The sequence below is a fragment of the Ovis canadensis genome, chromosome 23, assembly GCF_042477335.2.
Source record: "Ovis canadensis isolate MfBH-ARS-UI-01 breed Bighorn chromosome 23, ARS-UI_OviCan_v2, whole genome shotgun sequence".
Lineage (NCBI taxonomy): Eukaryota > Metazoa > Chordata > Mammalia > Artiodactyla > Bovidae > Ovis > Ovis canadensis.
Window position 1 is genome coordinate 61,159,109 of NC_091267.1, and position 20,603 is coordinate 61,179,711.

General features: G+C 42.3%; 1 protein-coding gene across 6 annotated transcripts in view; it reads right to left on the minus strand.

Moving 5' to 3' along the window:
- The window catches only part of SMAD2 (SMAD family member 2), an 84,530-nt gene extending 68,154 nt beyond the window's left edge, over window positions 1–16,376 (minus strand). For 2 of the 6 annotated variants that reach the window (XM_069568493.1, XM_069568490.1), the window contains exon 1: window positions 15,981–16,376. The gene's annotated coding sequence lies outside the window, so the exon portion shown is untranslated. Of the gene's footprint in view, window positions 1–15,544; window positions 15,906–15,980 lie in introns of those variants that run through there. The other 4 variants (XM_069568492.1, XM_069568496.1, XM_069568491.1 and 1 more) reach the window with 4 other exon arrangements.
- Between the last annotated feature and the right edge of the window lie 4,227 nt (window positions 16,377–20,603).

The window sequence follows — 20,603 nt, forward strand, 5'->3', positions numbered from 1 at the left end:
GGCAATGCTTACATACAATAAAATGCACAAGATGTTAAATATATAATTCAGTGAGTCCTGATAAATACATACCTCCATATAACCACCATCCCTGTCAAGATACAGAATATTTTCAGTCTCAGAAAGTTTCCTTGGATCCCATCTGAGTCAATATACCCTTCATATTCCTGATTTATATCAAAGCAATTTTCATCTGTTACAGAAATTCACAAAGTTGTAATCATGCCACAGGTACACTTCTATTTTTTTTAACAAAGACCATTTACTCAAATTATCAAGTTCCCTTATATTCCTAATTTTCTAAGAAGTTTTGTTAAGAATAAGTACTGAATTTTATCATCTGCTTTCCTTCACCCATTGAGATTATCATAGAGCTTTTTCCTCTTTTGATGTGTTAATGTGATGAATTTCATTTACAGGTTTTCTAATGTTTAATCGTTTTTACGTTTTGAGACAAACCCTAGTTAATCACAGTGGCTTTTTTGTTATGAGCAAATACTAACATCTTATCTAAAATTTCATTGCTGTGCTTATTATTGAGGTATAGCCTGTATGTTTCCCTTCTGATACTACATCTGTCCTGACGGCTCGTGGTACTAAGATTATAGTAGCCCAGCAAAATGATTTTTTCTCATATATTCATTCACTGCATCTCTTCTCCTATCAGGACTCAGACCACGTAACATTTTACACGACACTGGAATTACTGGTTCTTCCTAAGTTTCGTAGAACTTGCCCATCTGGGATTTTCATTTGGGGTTTGGATTTTTTGAAATTTTTATTTAATTTCATTTCTTTGTATTTTCTAACTATGAATTAAGATTTTAAAATTATAATCAGGTTTCCTATCCTTAAGCCACTTTTGGTAATTTATTTTGCTAGAGATTTCCATTCAACCTGTTTTCCAATCTAAAGGCAAAAAGCTGTTCACATGTCTCAGTTTTGAAACCACAGTTTGTCTGCAGTCCTATCCCTGTTTCATTTCTAATGTATTTGTGCTCTTTTTCTCCTCTATCAATCTCAGCTAACTTAGTCTTTTCAATTTAGCACCTTAGGTTTCAGTTCAGTTCAGTCGCTCAGTCGTGTCCGACTCTTTGCAACCCCATGAATCGCAGCATGCCAGGCCTCCCTGTCCATCACCAACTCCTGCAGTTCACTCAGACTCACGTCCATCGAGTCAGTGATGCCATCCAGCCATCTCATCCTCGGTCGTCCCTTTCTCCTCCTGTCTCCAATCCCTCCCAGCATCAGTCTTTTCCAATGAGTCAACTCTTCGCATGAGGTGGCCAAAGTACTGGAGTTGCAGCTTTAGCATCATTCCTTCCAAAGAAATCCCAGGGTTGATCTCCTTCAGAATGGACTGGCTGGATCTCCTTGCAGTCCAAGGGACTCTCAAGACTCTTCTCCAACACCACAGTTCAAAAGCATCAATTCTTCGGCACTCAGGTTTCTTCGTAGTCCAACTCTCACATCCATACATGACCAGTGCAAAAACCATAGCCTTGACTAGACGGACCTTTGTTGACAAAGTAATAGCTCTGCTTTCCAATATGCTATCTAGGGTGGTCATAACTTTTCTTCCAAGGAGTAAGCATCTTTTAATTTCATGGCTGCAATCACCATCTACAGTGATTTTGGAGCCCCCAAAAATAAAGTCTGACACTGTTTACACTGTTTTCCCATCTATTTCCCATGAAGTGATGGGACCAGATGCCATGATCTTCGTTTTCTGAATGTTGAGCTTTAAGCCAACTTTTTCACCCTCCTCTTTCACTTTCATCAAGAGGCTTTTTAGTTCCTCTTCACTTTCTGCCATAAGGGTGGTGTCACCTGCATATCTGAGGTGATTGATATTTCTCCCAGCAATCGGATTTCAGCTTGTGTTTCTTCCAGTCCAGCGTTTCTCATCATGTACTCTGCACAGAAGTTAAATAAGCAGGGTGACAACAGACAGCCTTGACATACTCCTTTACCTATTTGGAACCAGTCTGTTGTTCCATGTCCAGTTCTAACTCTTGCTTCCTGACCTGTATATAGGTTTCTCAAGAGGCAGGTCAGGTGCTCTAGGATTCCCATCTCAGAATTTTCCACAGTTTATTGTGATCCACACATACAAAGGCTTTGGCACAGTCAAGAAAGCAGAAATAGATGTTTTTCTGGAACTCTCTTGCTTTTTCCATGATCCAGCGGATGTCGGCAATTTGATCTCCGGTTCCTCTGCCTTTTCTAAAACCAGCTTGAATATCTGGAAGTTCACAGTTCATGTATTACTGAAGCCTGGCTTGGAGAATTTTGAGCATTACTTTACTAGCATGTGAGATGAGTGCAATTGTGCGGCAGTTTGAGCATTCTTTGACATTGCCTTTCTTTGGGACTGGAATGAAAACTGACCTTTTCCAGTCCTGTGGCCACTGCTGAGTTTTCCAAATTTGCTGGCTTATTGAGTGCAGCACTTTCACAGCATCATCTTTCGGGATTTGAAATAGCTCAACTGGAATTCCATCACCTCCACTAGCTTTGTTCGTAGCGATGCTTTCTAAGGCCCACTTGACTTCACATTCCAGGATGTCTGGCTCTAGGTGAGTGATCACACCATCGTGATTATCTGGGTCGTGAAGGTCTTTTTTGTACAGTTCTTCTATGTATTCTTGCCACCTCTTCTTAATATCTTCTGCTTCTGTTAGGTCCAGACCATTTCTGTCCTTTATCGAGCCCATCTTTGCATGAAATGTTCCCTTGGTGTCTCTAATTTTCTTGAGATCTCTAGTCTTTCCCATTCTGTTCTTTGCCTCTATTTCTTTGCACTGATCGCTGAGGAAGGCTTTCTTATCTCTTCTTTCTATTCTTTGGAACTCTGCATTCAGATGCTTGTATCTTTCGTTCTCTCCTTTGCTTTTCGCCTCTCTTTTCTTCACAGCTATTTGTAAGGCCTCCTCAGACAGCCATTTTGCTTTTTTGCATTTCTTTTCCATGGAGATGGTCTTGATCCTTGTCTCCTGTACAATGTCACGAACCTCCGTCCATAATTCATCAGGCACTATCTATCAGATCTAGGCCCTTAAATCTATTTCTCACTTCCACTGTATAATCATAAAGGTTTAGTCATTTCAATTATATTTTTCCCCCATTAATATTCCTCAACTTTATTTCCTTCCTTTCTCTAACTCACTACATTGTATAGTTAATGCATTTATTTTTCTTTACTAAACATTCTTAATTCTTCAGTAAACATTTAAAGTTCTAAATTTCCCAGGTAGGCAAATGAGCTTTTGTTGTAACCCAGTTTTGATAAGCAGTATTTTCATCATCCTAAACATTTCTCAATTTTATGATTCATCCTTAAACTGAGAAATGTTTTCCAGCACACCACTATGGATTTGGGAGCTGGCGCTATCCTCCTGTGATGTTTCTAACTTGACCATACTAGGGTCCCAAATATGACTTGCAGGGTACAAATTCCTAGGAATTTGTCAACATTTGCTTTGAGGCTTGATACATAACCAAGTTTTATAAAATTCCACAGGTATCAGAAAAGAATATATTGTCTGTAACTACTGCATGCTTGCTAACTGCACATTTCCAATCCTGTATAACCTTATTTTTTATCTATCTTTTCTTAAATTATTGGGATGTATATTAGAATCTCCTAGTACGATTATTACACATTTGTTTATTTATCCTTGTAATTCTGCCAGTGTTACTGTATAGATCGCTACAGACTGTCCCTAGCATACCCACCTTGCCCTGCACCCAAATTCTTATATACTGTGAAGTTGCTCAGCCGTGTCCAACTCTTTGCGACCCCATGGACTGTAGCCTACCAGGCTCCTCCATTCATGGGATTTTCCAGGCAAGAATACTGGAATGGGTTGCCATTTCCTTCTCCAGGAGATCTTCCCAACCAAGGGATTGAACCTGGGTCTCCCACATTGTAAGCAGCCGCTTTTACCATCTAAGCCACCAGGGAAGCCATCAAATTCTAGGATGATGTAGTTTTAAAGTAAAGAAATGAAAAAAGTTGTGCTAGGCATAATCCCCATTCGGGCTGCTGTAATGGCATTCTGTAGACTGGGTGCCTTATTAAACAGTGGAAATCTATTTCTTACAATTCTGGAGGCTGGGAATTTCAAGTTCAAGGTGCCATCAGATTTGGTGTATGGTATGTGCTCACTTCCTACTTCATAGACAGCTGTCTTTTTGCGGTAACCTCATACAGCAGAAGGGGGCAAGGGATTCCCTGGGGTCTCTCTTAAAAGGGCATTAATCCCATTAAGGAGGGCTCCACTCTCATGATCTAATCACTTCCCAAAGGCCCCATCCCCAGATAACATCACACTGGGAATTAGATTTCCAGATAATGCCTAGCACAACTTTTTGCATTTCTTTACTTTAAAACTACGTCATCCTAGTTTTAAGTGTTTCTACTAATAAGAAGCATTTGATTAAACTTTTTTCTAAGTTTCCATTCTCCTTTAACTAGTAAGCTTAATGTGAACTTATGTACTGGTTTATGGAGATACTGAAGCTAACTTTCTATCATCTTGTTTTGTTTTCTAATTCCTAAGGAGTTTCTTCGATTCTTTTTTCCCCTTTCCTGGCTTCTGCTTGAATGATCACATATTCATCATTTCAACCCCTTCATCCCCACTGATTTGGAGTTACACATTCTATTTCAATTCTTTCAGGAGGCACTCCTTAAATTTTTCATGGAAAACTTTAATCAGTGGCTGTAGGTGAAGACAGCAAACAAAAACCAAAATAAAATACAAATGAAGGAATTTCAAAAGAAAAGACAATCTCATGAGGATAGGTGAAGAGTAAGAAGAAAAGCAAAATTTTGATAACTGGAAAATGGATGGATGAGTAATAACTGTGAACAGATTTCAGAAACTACTACTAACTCTAAGCTACCTGTAGAGAACCATTCTATTTACAGAGCAGAATTCTCCAAAGGTTAAGTTGTGGACACCACCAGGAATAGCAGGAGCTGAGGACTGGGAGGGGGGAAGGAGATAAAAGAGACAGGATTGAGTGAGAGCTATCTGAGAAGCAATCACCTACTCCCCCGCTTCCCCCGCTGGGTAACTGCCCCTTTCCCTCTGCAGAAGACTAAACCTTTATCCTTGGCAGAGAGGAAATAAGTCTACCTGGACTGGAGAACAGTCTGGTCCTGTTAGGAGAAGAGATGGAGTAAATGAACACAAGGCATGCTAAATGCAGACACTCCCCAGCCCTTTCCTTCATTGAGTTCTGGTTCCCAAAAATACTAGAAGCCAGACCTTTACCCATTTAGTCAGAACAAGACTCCTCTCTGGGGTACCTGACCAACCTAGGAGGAAAAACATACAGACACTGAAATCAAGACTTTACCAACAAACAGTCCACCCAGATTATTCTTCAATGAAACTGAAAGGAGACTACCCATATGCATAGTTTCCAATCAGCTTTTCAGACCCCTACTTTCTTAATTAAGGATTACTTAGATTATTTGAGGGAAAATGAAGCAAAAACAGAAAAATGCAGCTTTAAGTTTATATAGAGAAAGAAAACACTATCAAAATCACCACTGCACCCAGAGAAATGAGAGACTAAAGCAACCCTGACCAAGAGTAGCATGTTTTACAGAGGAAACAAGCTTCACAAAGGGAACCATTCAAACAGTAACAGAGAGCTCTTGGACTGCTCAATGTTCAAACATCAGAGATGACAATGGAAGGAGGGGGAATTATCAAAGCAATCAACAAGTATCCCCTGAACTGAAAGATGGGAGCTTCCTGATTGAAAAGGTCCATTAAGACCCCAGGCCAATGGATCAAACATGCCCACAGAAAAGCTGGTGGCTGTAAAACTTCTGAATGCTGAGGACACAAACGAAGAACCAAAAGTTCCCAGATATAAATTTTTTTAAAGGTCATATAGAAAAGAATCAGAATGGATTTCATTTTCGGAACAGTAAAACTAAGTGAGGCCAACAGAGCGATGCTCTTGTAATTCTGAAACACAATTATTTTCAACCAAGAATTCTATTGGCCAGGATTGAATAAGGGTATTTTCAGACATACAATATCTCCAAATATTTTCCATATACATTCTCTCTCAAGGAAAAGTCCTGAAGGAAAGGATATGTTTTGTAAAAAGAAGGGAAGGCAAAAGAATAAGAAATCTAGCAAAGGAGAAAGGCTAAGGAACCCCAGGAGCGCGGAGGGGGATCCCAGAACAACTGCTGCACACCAGTGTCAGCAACCAGTGCAGAGTGGAACGGGTTCAAACAGCATGCAGCAAGAATGATACCAGGCTTCTCTCCAAAGTGGACCAACATTGTAAAAGTTAATGGAAGCATTAACTGCCACTGATGAGACCCACTAAATGTTCAGAGTGAATGTGACAATAAATAACCACCGGGTCTGTTTTAACTAACATCCAGATTTCTGATCCCATAGATTAGAATGCAAAGGAAAAAAACCTGCCTGTTAAGAGGAACTCTCATACGTTCAGACGTTTACATACATATGGAATTTTAGACCCAGTGCCACTCAACAAAAACAGGATACAAACCACACATGTATTTGTAAACTTTCTATTAGCTACATTTTTTTAAAAAGTAAAAATAGTTGAAAGTAATCATAGTTAAAAGTAATCCGCCAACAGTCAGACTCGACTGAGCGACTGAACTGAACTGAATCATTTTAATAATGCAATCAGTTCAGTCCAGTCACTCAGTCGTGTCCGACTCTTTGCGACCCCATGGACTGCAGCATGTACTAATTCATCCTACCATATCCAAAAAGGGTTTTCGTAGGCGGTTCAGTGGTAAAGAACCCGCCTGCCAATGCCGGAAACAGAGAGACAAGGGTTCGATCCCTGGGTTGGGAAGATCCCTTGTAGTAGGAAATGGCAACCCACTGCAATAAGCTTGCCTGGAGAATTCCATGGACAGGGGGCCAGGTGGGCTGCAATCCACGGGGTCACAAACAGTTGGACACGACTCAGCATACACACAAACATCTAAAATATTATCTCAGTGTGTAATCAGTATTGAAGATGAAAATACTTTATTTACAGTATTTTTTTTTTTTACTTAAGTATTATAAATCCAGTGTGTTTTATACATGCAGTCCATCTCAGTCTGGACTAGCTACATTTCAGGTGTTCAAGGACCACATACAGCTCGTGGCTATCTACTGAACAGAGCAGCTCTAGAAGGATACAGAACTGGATAGTAGGAGGTAAGAGATCTGAGGGAGAGTTACTTTTCATCATTTACTATTTTGTTCCTTTTGAATCTGGCATCATGTGCTCTTATTATTCAAAAAATGAATAAAGTACATTTCCTAAAATATATTATAAATGTAGATATCCTCTGACCTACTTATAGAAATCTCTTCTATGGATGTATATAATGATGCAGAAACAGTTATTTGTTGCAGCACTATTTTTAACACAAGACTGGAAATAAACATCCATCAACAGAGGACTGATTAAATACATTATAGACACACATACAAAAAAATACTGTGCAACCAAAAGAAAGCTAAGAAGTATTTATTATATACTGACAAGGAATAACCTACAGGATGCATTATTAAGCAAAATACAGGACCACTTTTTGTACTAAAAGGTAACGAATGCACAAAGTTGCTCATATATGCAACTTTCAGAACAATGCGTAACACTTTCAGAACAATACAAGAAAACCTCATAATGCTACTTGCCTTTAGAAAGGCAACTGAGTAAGGCCTAGCAAGAGACTTTGCAGTGTGTATCTTTTGAATTTCAAGTTTGAATACAATAATGTATTACCTACTTAAAAAGCCCACTATTCAAAAAAACCCCCAAAACCCACTATTCTACATCTAACTAGTGTCTGCTTTTTATTTACCATGCTTGGCATTCATGGGATACAAAGACTAGTGTTTTTCTAGTTTTTCCATAGAGAAGTCTGAAGCTTGTTTTTCTCAGAGCCCACAGAAGTTTCAATGATACTGGAACAGATGTGTATATATATGTGTGCATTTTAGTGTACAGTTTCCAGAATTTTATCTCCTTTTCCCAAATGGCCACAGAAGCCCAGCCCCAGCTACTGGATTATTTATCTAATAAATTCCCCAAGGCTTTTCCTTGATACTAACTGATTTTTCTAAGCTTCTGATACCTGGAGACTTTTTTCTCCCTTGCTGCCCTCTCTAGATCAGCTATATATATATATACATAGCTGATAAAACAAAAAACGTTGTGCATTTTATTCCATATTTGAAGGAAAAGGAAAGGGCCTAATCTATGTCTCTTTGTATGGTTTTAAGAAATCTAGATAATACACAGTCAATGATGGCAAACACTGAAGCAGTATGATAATGGATAAAGACTGCTAACCTCGACAGTTCAGAATTCAGTGATGACTTGTTTACGGACAGCAGGAAGGCGATATGGAAATAGGTGACAAAACCCCACAAAATTCAAGTCTCAAACAAAGAAAGTCATTCAGTGCTGAAAGTGACTGTGGATGCCAAACATCTTCAAACGGCAAATATGAAATATTCCCCCAACACCTATACATTTATTTCAGAAGAAAATCAAGCTAGACATTTCAACATAAAATACGTGAAATGTGATGGTGCTGCCTCAAAAAGAACACCTAAGTTCCTGCTGAAATAATAAAAAATCACTATGAGTTTTCTGGCAATCCACATTCAAACATGTATCACACAAGATAGGGAAAAAAGCAAGATGTATTAATGACCTGGATTTTTACAACTGTTTTAGTCAAAGAAACCAGGACAACAGAAAGCATTAATGAACACACACACATAAAAGCCAGTTTAAAAAAAAACATTTCTCAATTCTCACTGTAACTGTCTTATTCCCAAAGTTGTACACTAGTAAGGAAAGGCACTGCCAACTGGAAACCCAAGTTGGCCCCATGGAAAGCAATGGGTAATATGCCTTTTAAACAAAAACAAAGAGAAACATCCATGTGTTCAATTTCATGGACTGTTAAAACCTAATGTCAGAGCTTGAATTTAACCCTAAAAAGCAGGTCATTAGTTGAGAGAAAGTCCACATTAAAGGAGGACTGCTGAGCAAAGAGTCTATCTGTTCCTCAGTTCAGCTACTTTCCTTTCACTTTTAACAAGTTGTGTGGAATCCATAGGCCTATATTCAGCTTATAAACATAAAATTACATACTCGTTTATCATCCCCGGATTGTAAAAAAGGATGCAATTATTGAGACTACACAAGCTCAGACTCAAATCAGCACAAATATTCAGTACTCCAACCTCTCAAATTCCCAGAGTCTGTACTGACCTTCTGCTGAAGCAACAACTTATGCTCACATCAACTGGGTGCAAGTCCTCAGAGTGTAAAAGTCCGACTAAAACAAAGACTAGAGAATGCCCAACAGAACTTTAAAGTTAACTAAAATTAAATTCAATATTCATTTCCTCAGTTACAGTAGCCATATTTCAAGTGCTAAATAGTCACATGTAGCTGGTGTCTACTATATTGAATGGTGTGGGTCTACGCCAAAGATCCTTCTCTACAATCTATTATTCCTCTAGAGCTTCAAAGGCTTCCGGGGGTGGGTTGGGGGGGCGCAGTAAAAGAATGACAGGAAAACTGCACAGGCAGGACTTCAGTAACTGCCACTTGGCTTACATTCTGAGATTCTGCATAATGTTGCTGTTGCTGGCAGGAGCCTTCCTTCTGGCTGCTGCTGGGTGCACATAGGTCCATGTGAGGTTTAAAAAGTGGTTTAGAGCAAAAACGACCAAGGCACAAACCTCAGGCCAAAGCAGGACCCTCCTGATACTTAAAACATTACACAAAAAGTTTAACTGGTCAGCTCACCTGAACTACAGCCTAACCACCTGTTTATAAAGTAAAAACATGGTCTAAACAAGGAAGATTTGCATTCACTGCCATAGATAGAGCAACTCTATAGTCAACAAAAAAGTTTCCATAGCTCATTCAAATCAAGGGAGAAAGCCCATGTGCCCAGCTTCCACTGCACAATTTATCAGGAGTTCATTCTGTGAACTTTGAACACCAGATTCACCACCTCACATTTTGTAATGAAGGGTGTGATTAAACTGGAGCATTTCTTTAATATTTACAAATCCTTAACCATTATCTCTTTACAGAATTTTTGGAAAAAGCTGAACTAACATATGCAAATGTACTTTATCTTAAACAGGCAAACTACAAGATCACAGACTTAGTACACTATGTCCTCAGATGGAGTTTTTGAATTGAAAGACTCAAGGTAATAAATGTGATGAACTTGCAGCGGCTCCTCCCAGTATTCTTCTTTACTAGCTGAATACTTTAAACCTGAAGCTAGACCTACCCCTCAGAGAGAAGGTGGGAAAGGGCACTAGATTGTTTAAGGAAATGCAGCTTTTCAGATGCAAACTGGACATGGGTACTGAACAGACCAAAACTAAAGTCTGCACTCACATTCCATTGTTCCAAAGTGATCCCAAGATTTTGAAAAAATTACAGAACTATCTGGAAGAGTTAGTGACAATTTCATAGTAAACTTTTAGTGAGAATGAATCACTTTAGGATTTGTTTTCTTAAAAGCACAAACCTAAAGACACATCTAAATGAGCAGGTATCTGTTCTCTATCAGTGTGGCTCACTTATAATCCAAAAGCAATCCGTACACTCTAGAATGTACGGCAAGTGTGTAAGCCACAATCATATTAACTACCTTAATACTTCTGGCTAACTAGCCAAACCAGAGGCAGGGTCCAAACCCATCTGACTTGGCAAAGTTACATTCTTCCTATATGAACCTACTGAAATTGAAACTCAGAGCTATCCTTGAGATATCTACCTGTAATCAGTATTGAAGTATGTCCTAATTGAACAGATCACAATTATACTCATCTGGAGAAATGATCAAAATTAAATCAGAGATAAGCAATAAGCCTCAAACTGCATTTTTAAACAAACAGGGCTGGATTACTTTTGTACTACTAGTTTTTTTTAAAGTCCTCCCCCCCCCCCCCCACCAAATAGCTAAGGCTATAATTACAAGGTCACCAATTAATATTAATATTTGATGGAGTAGATGGTTTAGAAAGTACAACCTGGAGATAGGAAGGAGGAAGATCCAAAAAAGTTATCAAGGCTAATATTGAACAGAAGTCGTAAGAGGCATGAAGCCCTCAACAGACAAACCAGCCAACTGTCCACACTAGTTCTAGAAATCACTAGCATAGTTACTTTATCTTAAAACCCAAGTGAACAACTGTACAGGACACCCCCGCAGACTGACAAACAGAACGACTTCCTCTGAAGAACAGGCGTGGGCGCTGTACCATTCAGATCACCTTTCTTTACTACTGGCCTTGCATGAAGGATTTTTCAGTCTGGAATCTAGGCCCCCAGAATGGCAAAACTAAAGAGCAGCTTGGTCACAGTAGGTACTGTGGATCTTTCACGAAATACATCGTTAGAATCACGTTCTACTCCTTTAAGAACATGTGTTAATCATCCTGAATGACGATCTAAAGTATATTATGTCGATTACCACGCTCTTTAAATAGATTTTCCCAAATATGATTTAAGCTAATTGATGAACATTCATTACTATGCTTTCAGGTCTGGTCCTGCACTGAATGGTTCCAGACCTGCTAGCTAGGCTCTGAGTATTTGCTTCTGTGTCTTGTAGATTATCTCCATTATCCTCACCAAGCTGCTATCTGTTTTATCTTACACTGGACAGTAGGCTAACAGATCCCCCTCCTCCTCCTAGTCCACTCCCCATTAGACTGGCCTCAACCTCCCACATTACCCACAATCTATTTGTCTCTAATCTTCTGTGGGTTAGAAGTATGAGAACTTTGCTTGCTAGAAACATACGAAATAAATGCCAACAGGATCTAACTAAGGGCAGCGATGACCCCCCCGTGACTAGGGCTATAACGTGTGGACTCGGGACAACCTGGCTGCCCTTGGCCTCCCTGCCTAGTGTCTGTTTCTCATGTGCATGTTAGCACAGGCCAAGGAGAAGAGGGCGGGAGAGTCGTCTGCACGAGAAAGAGAACGAGTGAGAACTACAACCAGAAGAGAACAAGATATCTGAGAAGACCCTTATATCTTCTCAGGCACTGTTTTAGATACCGTCATACCCTCATCACAGTCATTTACTCTTTCTGATAACCTTAAGAAGTAGGTACTATCAGCTCCATTTTCAGTCAGAAAACCAAGGCTCGGGAGTTAAAGTAATTTGTCCATAAAACCGAGAAACTGACTCTCTAAGCCTTGGTCTCTCTGACTCCGAAACCCAGGGCCTTTCCACTACACAAGATTGCAGCCCAATGCTTGGTCTTGGTTAGCTAAGTTTTTATACTTTATTTCTGGCTCTTTCATTGGAGCCTGACCAGTTCAGGGTTGCTTTCTTTCCCTAACCATCTTCTACAAAGTGAAGCAAAAGTCGCTCAATTGTGTCCAACTCTGTGACCCCACATGGAATTCTCCAGGTCAGAACGCTGGAGTGGGAAGCCTTTCCTTCTCCAGGAAATCTTCCCGACCCAGGAATCAAACTGAGGTCTCCAGCATTGTAGGTGGATTCTTTACCAACTGTGCTATCAGGGAAGATATAAATGGCAACGAATAATCAAACCAAGGCCAAATTAGGCTAGCTCTTCAAGTGTTCACCAGCTCAGCAACAAATATTAATTTCTGAAAGACTGGTCATACCTTCAATTTGTAGTGACTGTGTAAAACTGGTGACAAGTTCCCTCTTTCCAAAAAAACTACATGATCTGTTTCCAGAAACGATGAGCGTGAACATGTGACCCCTTCCCCAGTGCTGTGCTCTATGCTCAAAAGCAAGCGGTGCAAGCATACTTCAGGAAGTGGCTCAGTCTTGTATTACAATCTCCCTCAATTTGTATCAATACGTTAACATGATTTTCTAAACACTGGAGGACAGGGCAAGGAGAAATGAAGACTTCCCACTTCTCGAATTCCATTAAGGAACAGGGTATACTTGTTCCCTGTTACTTTATTGCCTAGTTCAGGGCTTGACACACAGCAAAACATCATTTTACTGTTTAATAAATGAGTAAATGTTACCTGTTCAATAAATACAAGTTACTTGTTGAATAAATGCATAACCTTGCCTGGACTGGTTTTGAAATCTTTTTAGTTCACATTTTCTTGACATACCTTTGTGATACTTAGTGGAAAACATCTACAGATAAAAATGGCTCCTCTACTCCCATCAAAAGACATGCCCCTCTCCAGCCTCTAAAAATGACTCTTGTCCCAAGAATATGAATAAGGCTCCATCTGCCAGACTGCACTAAATACAGATTTTATATGCATTACAGAAACACCTGTATAAAAAAGCTGCTACAAAAAACGAGGCCTCATAAGTCCTAAAGTACAAAACCAAACAAGAATAAGGAGAGCTTTCCGACCTTTAAAAAAGCCACGGTTGAAAATATCTGCAAAATAACTTCTTTGCAGGTCTTTGATCAGGTTATGCAGCTGAACTCTTCTGTCACTCAGATTTTCCCTCAATGTGAAGTAACAAGATTTCAGCAACACGTTTGAGGTATTTACAGTATGAAAATGAAAAGGGGACCTTTTGCCATCTTGGAAGTAGAAACAACCTTTGTTCTTACTAAAGAGAATTTCTGCTGAAATATACAAAACTATCCCCAAATTCCTACTTAAGAGTTAAAGCACATACCAAGCCTGACAAGCCACAAACAACAGGAAATTACTCTGCACAGTTTCTTGCAAACTATTATTTCATGAACCTTACAGATGTGTGTGTAGAGATTTGACCATTTATGACTAGATACAGGTAAGTTACAACTTTAAAAAGCCAAACTTTGCTGAACACTTAGAATGTGAAATCACTAGAAGGTATAGCTACAAAGTATAAAAACCAAGTTCTAACAGCACTTTCATACTAAGAAAAAAAAAAAAAGCCCAGAATGGATGTTTCCGAACACCTTACATTAATTAAAATAGACCAATGAACTACTTCAAACTCAACTTTAACATTAAGGGTTTAAGTGGGCACTCATCTTAGAAATGCCAATAGATTTGAACTGTTCTTATTTACTACAACTAATTTTACAGCAGAAAAAAAACTTAAGAAACTTTAAAAATAAAATTAGTGTTGGTCTCTGACTTTGATATAAATGTTTGCTAAATGAACTTCTGGTGGAGAAAATTCTATCAATATCTTGTATGGTACTTTTTTTTAAGGCAAATGAAAAAAACATCTTCAAACTATGACACATTTATGAAGCCCACTTTACATTATTTCTTTCATCTCTAGAATATTTGCTTCATTTACTTGTTCACAACTTCCCAAATTTAACTATTTACCTTACACACCCCCTAACCCTAACTTTTTTAAGGGATCAAAACTAGAACAGCTAATGTATTATCAAAATAATAGAGTGTATTATCTATTTGTCTCAAGGAAAGCACCCTTACAATCAGTGGTGAAGGTTCAATTCATATGAAACCAGAAGATGGAATTTTTGAAAAGATGCAATTACTCCAAGCAAGTTCGCGAGATCATTTATTAATTCACAACAAATTTAGCTGTGTCGTGCTAAAACACCACAATTTAGGATACCCCAAACTGTAACAAACATGACAAGACTGATGGAAAAATGCTACCTCATTTTCGTTTTACCTGGAAACGTCTCTTTTTAAATAAAGGGTTAGCTGACAACAAACCGGCAGTATTTAGCTTTTTCAAGGGTCAAGAGGAAGGAATAACAAAACCAACCTAACTACTGTTTTTTTCTTTTGTTCAGGATCAAAAGGAAACCATTAACCACGAAAGGATTAAGTAAGTAGAAAACAAAAGTACTCAATCCAAGGGCAGTATTCCCCAGGAGAGAAGAAAACAATTAAAGCTGCAGGATTTGAAAACCAAGTCTGAAATACGTTGAAATCAATTAGCTTGCTCTCTAAAGGCGTGTGATTAAAAAAAAAAAAAAAACTAATAGGCTCCGCTCACAAGAGCAACTTTCACAAGCTAGTGGAGAAGTTATGTGGACGGAGTACCAGCCGTGTGCGTGTTTGTGTGAGAGCACACGCTCGCGATTCTGAACCCCGAGACCAGAATGGTTAACAAAGGTTACAGCACCAGGGAAGTGGGGGGGGGGAGTGGAAGCAAAGTCTCGCATGCTCCTAACTCGGGCTTCCCAACAAGTCCCCGAAACCAGAGCCTCGTCCCTGCGGGATTTGAAAATCACCACCACAAACTACCGAGGGTGACCGCCACGGAGGAGGAGGGGACGGGCCGGGCCACACAGCCGGCCCCCGCCCCGGGCCGCGCGCGCGGGCGGGCGGGCGAGCGGGCGGGTGGCTCCCAGCGCCGACCCCCGTCCCCCCGGCCGCCCCGCCCCGCACTCCCGCACCCCGCGAGCCGCCAGGCGCCTCGCCACACCCCGGCCCCTCGGCCCGGCCAGGTGACGCGGCCGGCCCGCCTCACCGACCCCGAGCCCCACAGAGACACACCCCGGCCCCGAGGCCCCGCCGGGCGCCGCGGCGTTACCTGGACCGAGGCTCCGGGTCCCGCCCCGTCAAGAGTCCGGGGGGGTCCGGGACCTTTGTTCCTTCCTCTTCCGAAAGGGATGGAGGGGCCGGGAGGGGAGAGGGGAATGGGCCGACTGGAGGCGGAACTGAAAACACTCTGGCGGCCGCCCCGCCCCCCCAGCCGGAGCCCGGCCGGCGGCCCCGGCGCGCGGGGAGGGGACGGGAGAGGGGGCGGCGCGGGCCCGGCCGCCGCCCGCGGAGAGGAGGGGATGGGGACGCGCGTCCCGCCGCCGCCACCGCCGCCCCTCCTCCCCTCGGGCGCGCGCCCGCCCGCCTCGCCCCCACCCGGGCGGCCCCCGACGGCCGAGCCTTCCTCCCCCGCCGCGCCCGCCGGCCCCACCTCCGCTTCCGCCCTGCGCCCTTCGCCGCCGGCCGCAGCGGCGCGGCGCACCCACCTCCGGGCGGCTCGCTCGGCGCTCGCTGGCTGGTGGCTGGGAGCTGCTCCTCCGCCGCCGCCGCCGCCGCCGCCGCCGCCGCCGCGGCCGCGCGGTAGCCCCGCCTCCCACCCCGGGCCGCGAGCCCCGCCGATTCGCCGGCGCAGCCCCGAGGGGCTGGCACCCTGCCGCCCGCTGATTGGCGCCCCCGGACGCCCGTTAGGGGCGCGAGGTACGCTGGCCGAGCGCGCGGCCTTGGGGGCGCGCGCGGAAGACCCGGGCAGCGAAGAAAGAGAAGGGGTTAGGCCCGAGCGTCCGTGTTAGGGCCAGGGCGCGAGCTGTGGGCTCTGAGAGGCGCGGGCCGCTACCTCTCCCCACCTCCTTTCCCTCCGGCCTCCCCGCCCTCCCGGCCGGACCGGCGGCGCACGCAGCCAATCAGCGCGCTGGCTGCTCGGGGTGTGAGCCGCGCGTCGGGGGCCTCGAATCGGAAGGGAGACGTCGCTCTCTGATTGGTCCCGCCTCCCCCGTAGAGCGTGAGGCGAGGCGCGGCCGGGCGGGCGGCGGAGGACTTAGGCGGGGTGGGATGCCCGCGGTTTCGGTTGGCTTCTTCTCTGGCGCGCTCGCACGGGAAACTCTGGGAAAGGGAGTGGGGGGCGGGGAGGGGAGGCGCGTAACCTGCCGTGAGGGCGACCACCTTTCCGTCCTGATCGCGGCTGGTCCTCCGTCCCCGTCTCTGGCCGGCACCACTGGGTGGGGCCTGTCGGAAGCCGCCGCCCGGCCCACCTTCTCTGTAGTCAAGCCGGGAGTGGAGGCGTGCTTATCCTCGGGGTGGGAGGCCCCGACGGTGGGCGAGCTAAGGGGCCGAAGAGGGGTGTGCCAAAGCCTGCGTCCTGGACCCACGCGTGGGGCACCCTGTGCGAATGAGTGGGCGCGGCCCTCGTGGTGGTAAACGGGGGCGGGGTCCGAGATGTAAATAAGCCCGGGGCCGAGCTCTTTGCTTGGGCTGTAGGGTCTGGTGGGGAGGCGGGGGCGGGGTGGGGGGGGGGGTGGTCACAGGTATTTTTGTTGAACGGAAACTTGGTCCTGTCTTCGTGAAAAAATGGTGCTCGTTATGCGTGTTCTGAATGCTCCTTGTGAAGTCTAGAACACAAGTGCCTGGCACGATATCCCACAATTGCTGAGTTATTTGCCCCGTTCTTCATTTCTGCACTGCTCAGGCGCTGTTCTTAGACCCCATCCTCGCACGTCTGCACTGCAAAGCCTCTAAGCTGCTAGAAACTTTGGTCGCCTTTTCCTTGCAGACCCCGAGCCTCTGCCTGAAATCTTGAACCCAGCCAGTCATATTAAGCGATTATCAAGCATGTACGATGTTAGGCAGAGAACACCATAGAACTTCAAGTTGAGAAGAAATTCGGGTCTCATATAGGTCGTTGGTGGCAGAGATTAGACCTGTAACATGGTTTTCTTGGTTCTTGTCTGGCACTCACATGTACACTACTTCGTGAATTTAACAGAGGACTCGAGGCAGAGCAGCACTGGCAATACAAATCAGCAAGCAGGAAGTACCAGATGACCATTTCAAATAGTAAGGCTTTCTGAAATACATTCTTTTCAGAAATGAAGGCTTCTCTTAGGAGGATACCTAATGCTGAACCTGGAGAGAGATTTGGTCATCCTCTGAGTGTTACAGATTTTCCAAATATCCTTTTTTAAAAAAATCTCCATTTCTACTATCTCCTCGAACATGGAAGTGCTTTTCTCATCAAGTTCGTGATGAAGAGCATGAACCCTGGAGTTGGGCAAATTGTAGTTTTGAATGCAGCTGTGCTTCAAATCTGTGACCTTTGGCAAGTAAAATTCTCCTGCAATAATAGCTGCTTAACTATAGTTTTGTGAGGGAGGTGGGAGGGGGGTTCAGGATGGGGAACACCCATGGGGTACACCCATGGCTGATTCATGTCAATGTATGGCAAAAACCACTACAATATTGTAATTAGCCTCCAATTAAATAAATATAGTTGTGTGACGATTAAAGAAAGTAGTAAATATGAAAGTGAATAGCACATGGTTTTGAAGTTCGAAGAAAACCAATAATCGTTATCATTTCTTCCCTTCTGTTGCCTGCAGGCACATAGGTCAAGATGAACCCACTCAGCAGAAATCTTACCTTCAAAAGTTTACCTCCAGGATGGCGGCGTCTCCTCTTGTAAATTTAGAGGCAGTTATACTCACCTCTTTTCTAAAAACAGCTTGTGAAGGAGAGCTAGGAAGCCAATTGGTGGAGCTGTTCCACCTCTTAAGACTTCCCTTTCCACTTCCCAGAGCCACCAAGGAGGATGTTCTAGGGCAAAGGCTTATTTGATGTAGAAGCAGGAAGGCTGTTTAAGGTTTGTGGTCCTTCTTCCTACTAACAGACCACCAGTTTTTGTATGAAATAGCCTATAAAAATCTACCTGCGTCACACAAGTATTTTCTCCTATGTGACCAGGGTGTGCACTTGGGTGTCCATGTGAGTGAGGACAAGTGGGAGCAGATCTGACTGGAATTCCAGAAGAATCTGTTCCCAGTGTGAGAGGTAGGTACTTGGAGAGGCACATTAATTCAATGGATAATATACTTGAGGTCTAAGACCATCTCTCCAAAGTGTCAGACTTTGGATTGCTAACTCTTCCATTTAGGAAGCCTTCCAGGATTTGTATGATCAAGGAAAGGGGAGGAGGGGCAATCTGGCTACCAATGCAGTCCCAAAAGGCTTAGGAAAGGAGCATGCCTTCTGCCCCTCAGCTAGAAATGCATCTGAGCCGCAGTGGATCAAGATAGAAACTGAAGGCAGCTGGGAACAGGGATCGCCATGGCAGCAATCAACTTAGAAATTCATTAGGATACCTCAAGATCTATCAGTAGGCCCCAATTATATAAGTTATATTTAAAATCTTATGTTTATATGAATAGACACCTTGTTTAACACTTTATTAGGCATGATACTAAAAAATCAAAATAAAGAATCTATTTAAAAGTAGTAAAATGTTTCAGAAAGGCACATAAGGAAAATGGTAACAGCGTTTGCTTCTAGAAGGAGCACCTTGAAGTCGTGAGTGGAAAACTTTTATCATTAATTCTTTTGTAGCTTGAGTTTTAATAATATATATGTGTGTGTATAATCTCCACGTATTTATTTTTCAAAGGCTAGAACTCACATTCCTTCTCCTTTCTGCTAAATCTGTTAAACTCTTTCTTGTTACTCCAGCCCAAAAGATATCACTCACATATGAATTTTCTCTCATGGTTAGAAAGATTTACATACCATGACTTTGCTTTGATTAATGTCTTGATCTATTAGTTTAGTCTTGAGTAGTTTTTTAACTTCTCATGTGTGTGTTTTGTCTCGCCATTTAGATTGTGAATTCCTGAAGGACAAGGACAGTAAGCATCTTGTTCTCAGTTGTTTCCCCACAATCTGAGATAAAATACCACATAATTGAAGAAATATGAAATAACAGCATTTGTATAGCAGGAAAAGGCTGTATGTGTGTCAGAGGTCTCCATGCATTCTACACAGCTTTGCCCCTTCCAGTTTGTATTTGCCCTGAATAAAACCTTTGAGTATCTTGTGAACATCCAATCTCTATATGTGCTCATCCTCATGGAACGAAGTTGTGGTATTACATCTCAAAGATTCAGTTATTTGTAACTGAAAGGATACTGATTAATGAGATGACCTAAGCAAAAGTTGTAAAGAACAAATGTGTGGGGTTATTTTTGCTGTAAATGAAGAAACCCAATACCAACTGAATTTTTATCTCAACACAATGAAATTTCATGTTTTAAATAAAGTTATGTTGAAGATGTGTACACCTGCCTCTACAAACACACATTCACATGCTAATTTTTACTAAAAATAAAAAATATGTAATATCTGATAGGAAATGCTGGAGAATAAAGCATATACAAGAAAAAAGAATTTCAGCAAGTATTTATCAGATATCTCTTATATGCTTATCATAAAAGCATCGGTTCTTCATGGCAGAGAATTCTCATTCTATGGCAAAAATCACTCAAGAAAGTAAAACATACAAGTGGTTTTTTCACTTAAAGAAAATGAGACTGGAAGATAAATGGCTGTGGTTGAAAGAGATACATTTGGAGAAAAGTTATATTTATCATCATTATCCAGGCATCTGATAATATTTCTATCTGTACATTTGAAAGCATAAAGAATCACTGGATAATTTATCGTGAGATAGCTAATCCAATGATTGTTCAAATATTACTTGGAAAATTACAATTCCAGTGAAATGAGCATTCCCGTAAAGGACTTTAAATGTTATCTGAGATCTCTGTATTTGAAATAAACTGAACAGGGGCCACTGTCTAAATCCTAGAAGGACAATGGACAAATTATTTAAAGTTCTATTGTGAGAGGGATAATTTGGTAGTCAGATATCAACAATAGGGCCTTATGCCTTGATTATAATTGTCTGTGTGTGACAATATTGACTGAGCCAGGCTGCTTCTAGGCAGGATAAGTGTATGAAGGTATAATACACTTAGAAAATTTCAAGCTTATTAGCATAATTGTTCTGATGAAGACTGAAGAGCTTACTTAACTGACTGGAGTAGACAATAGATGCATAATCAGTGTCC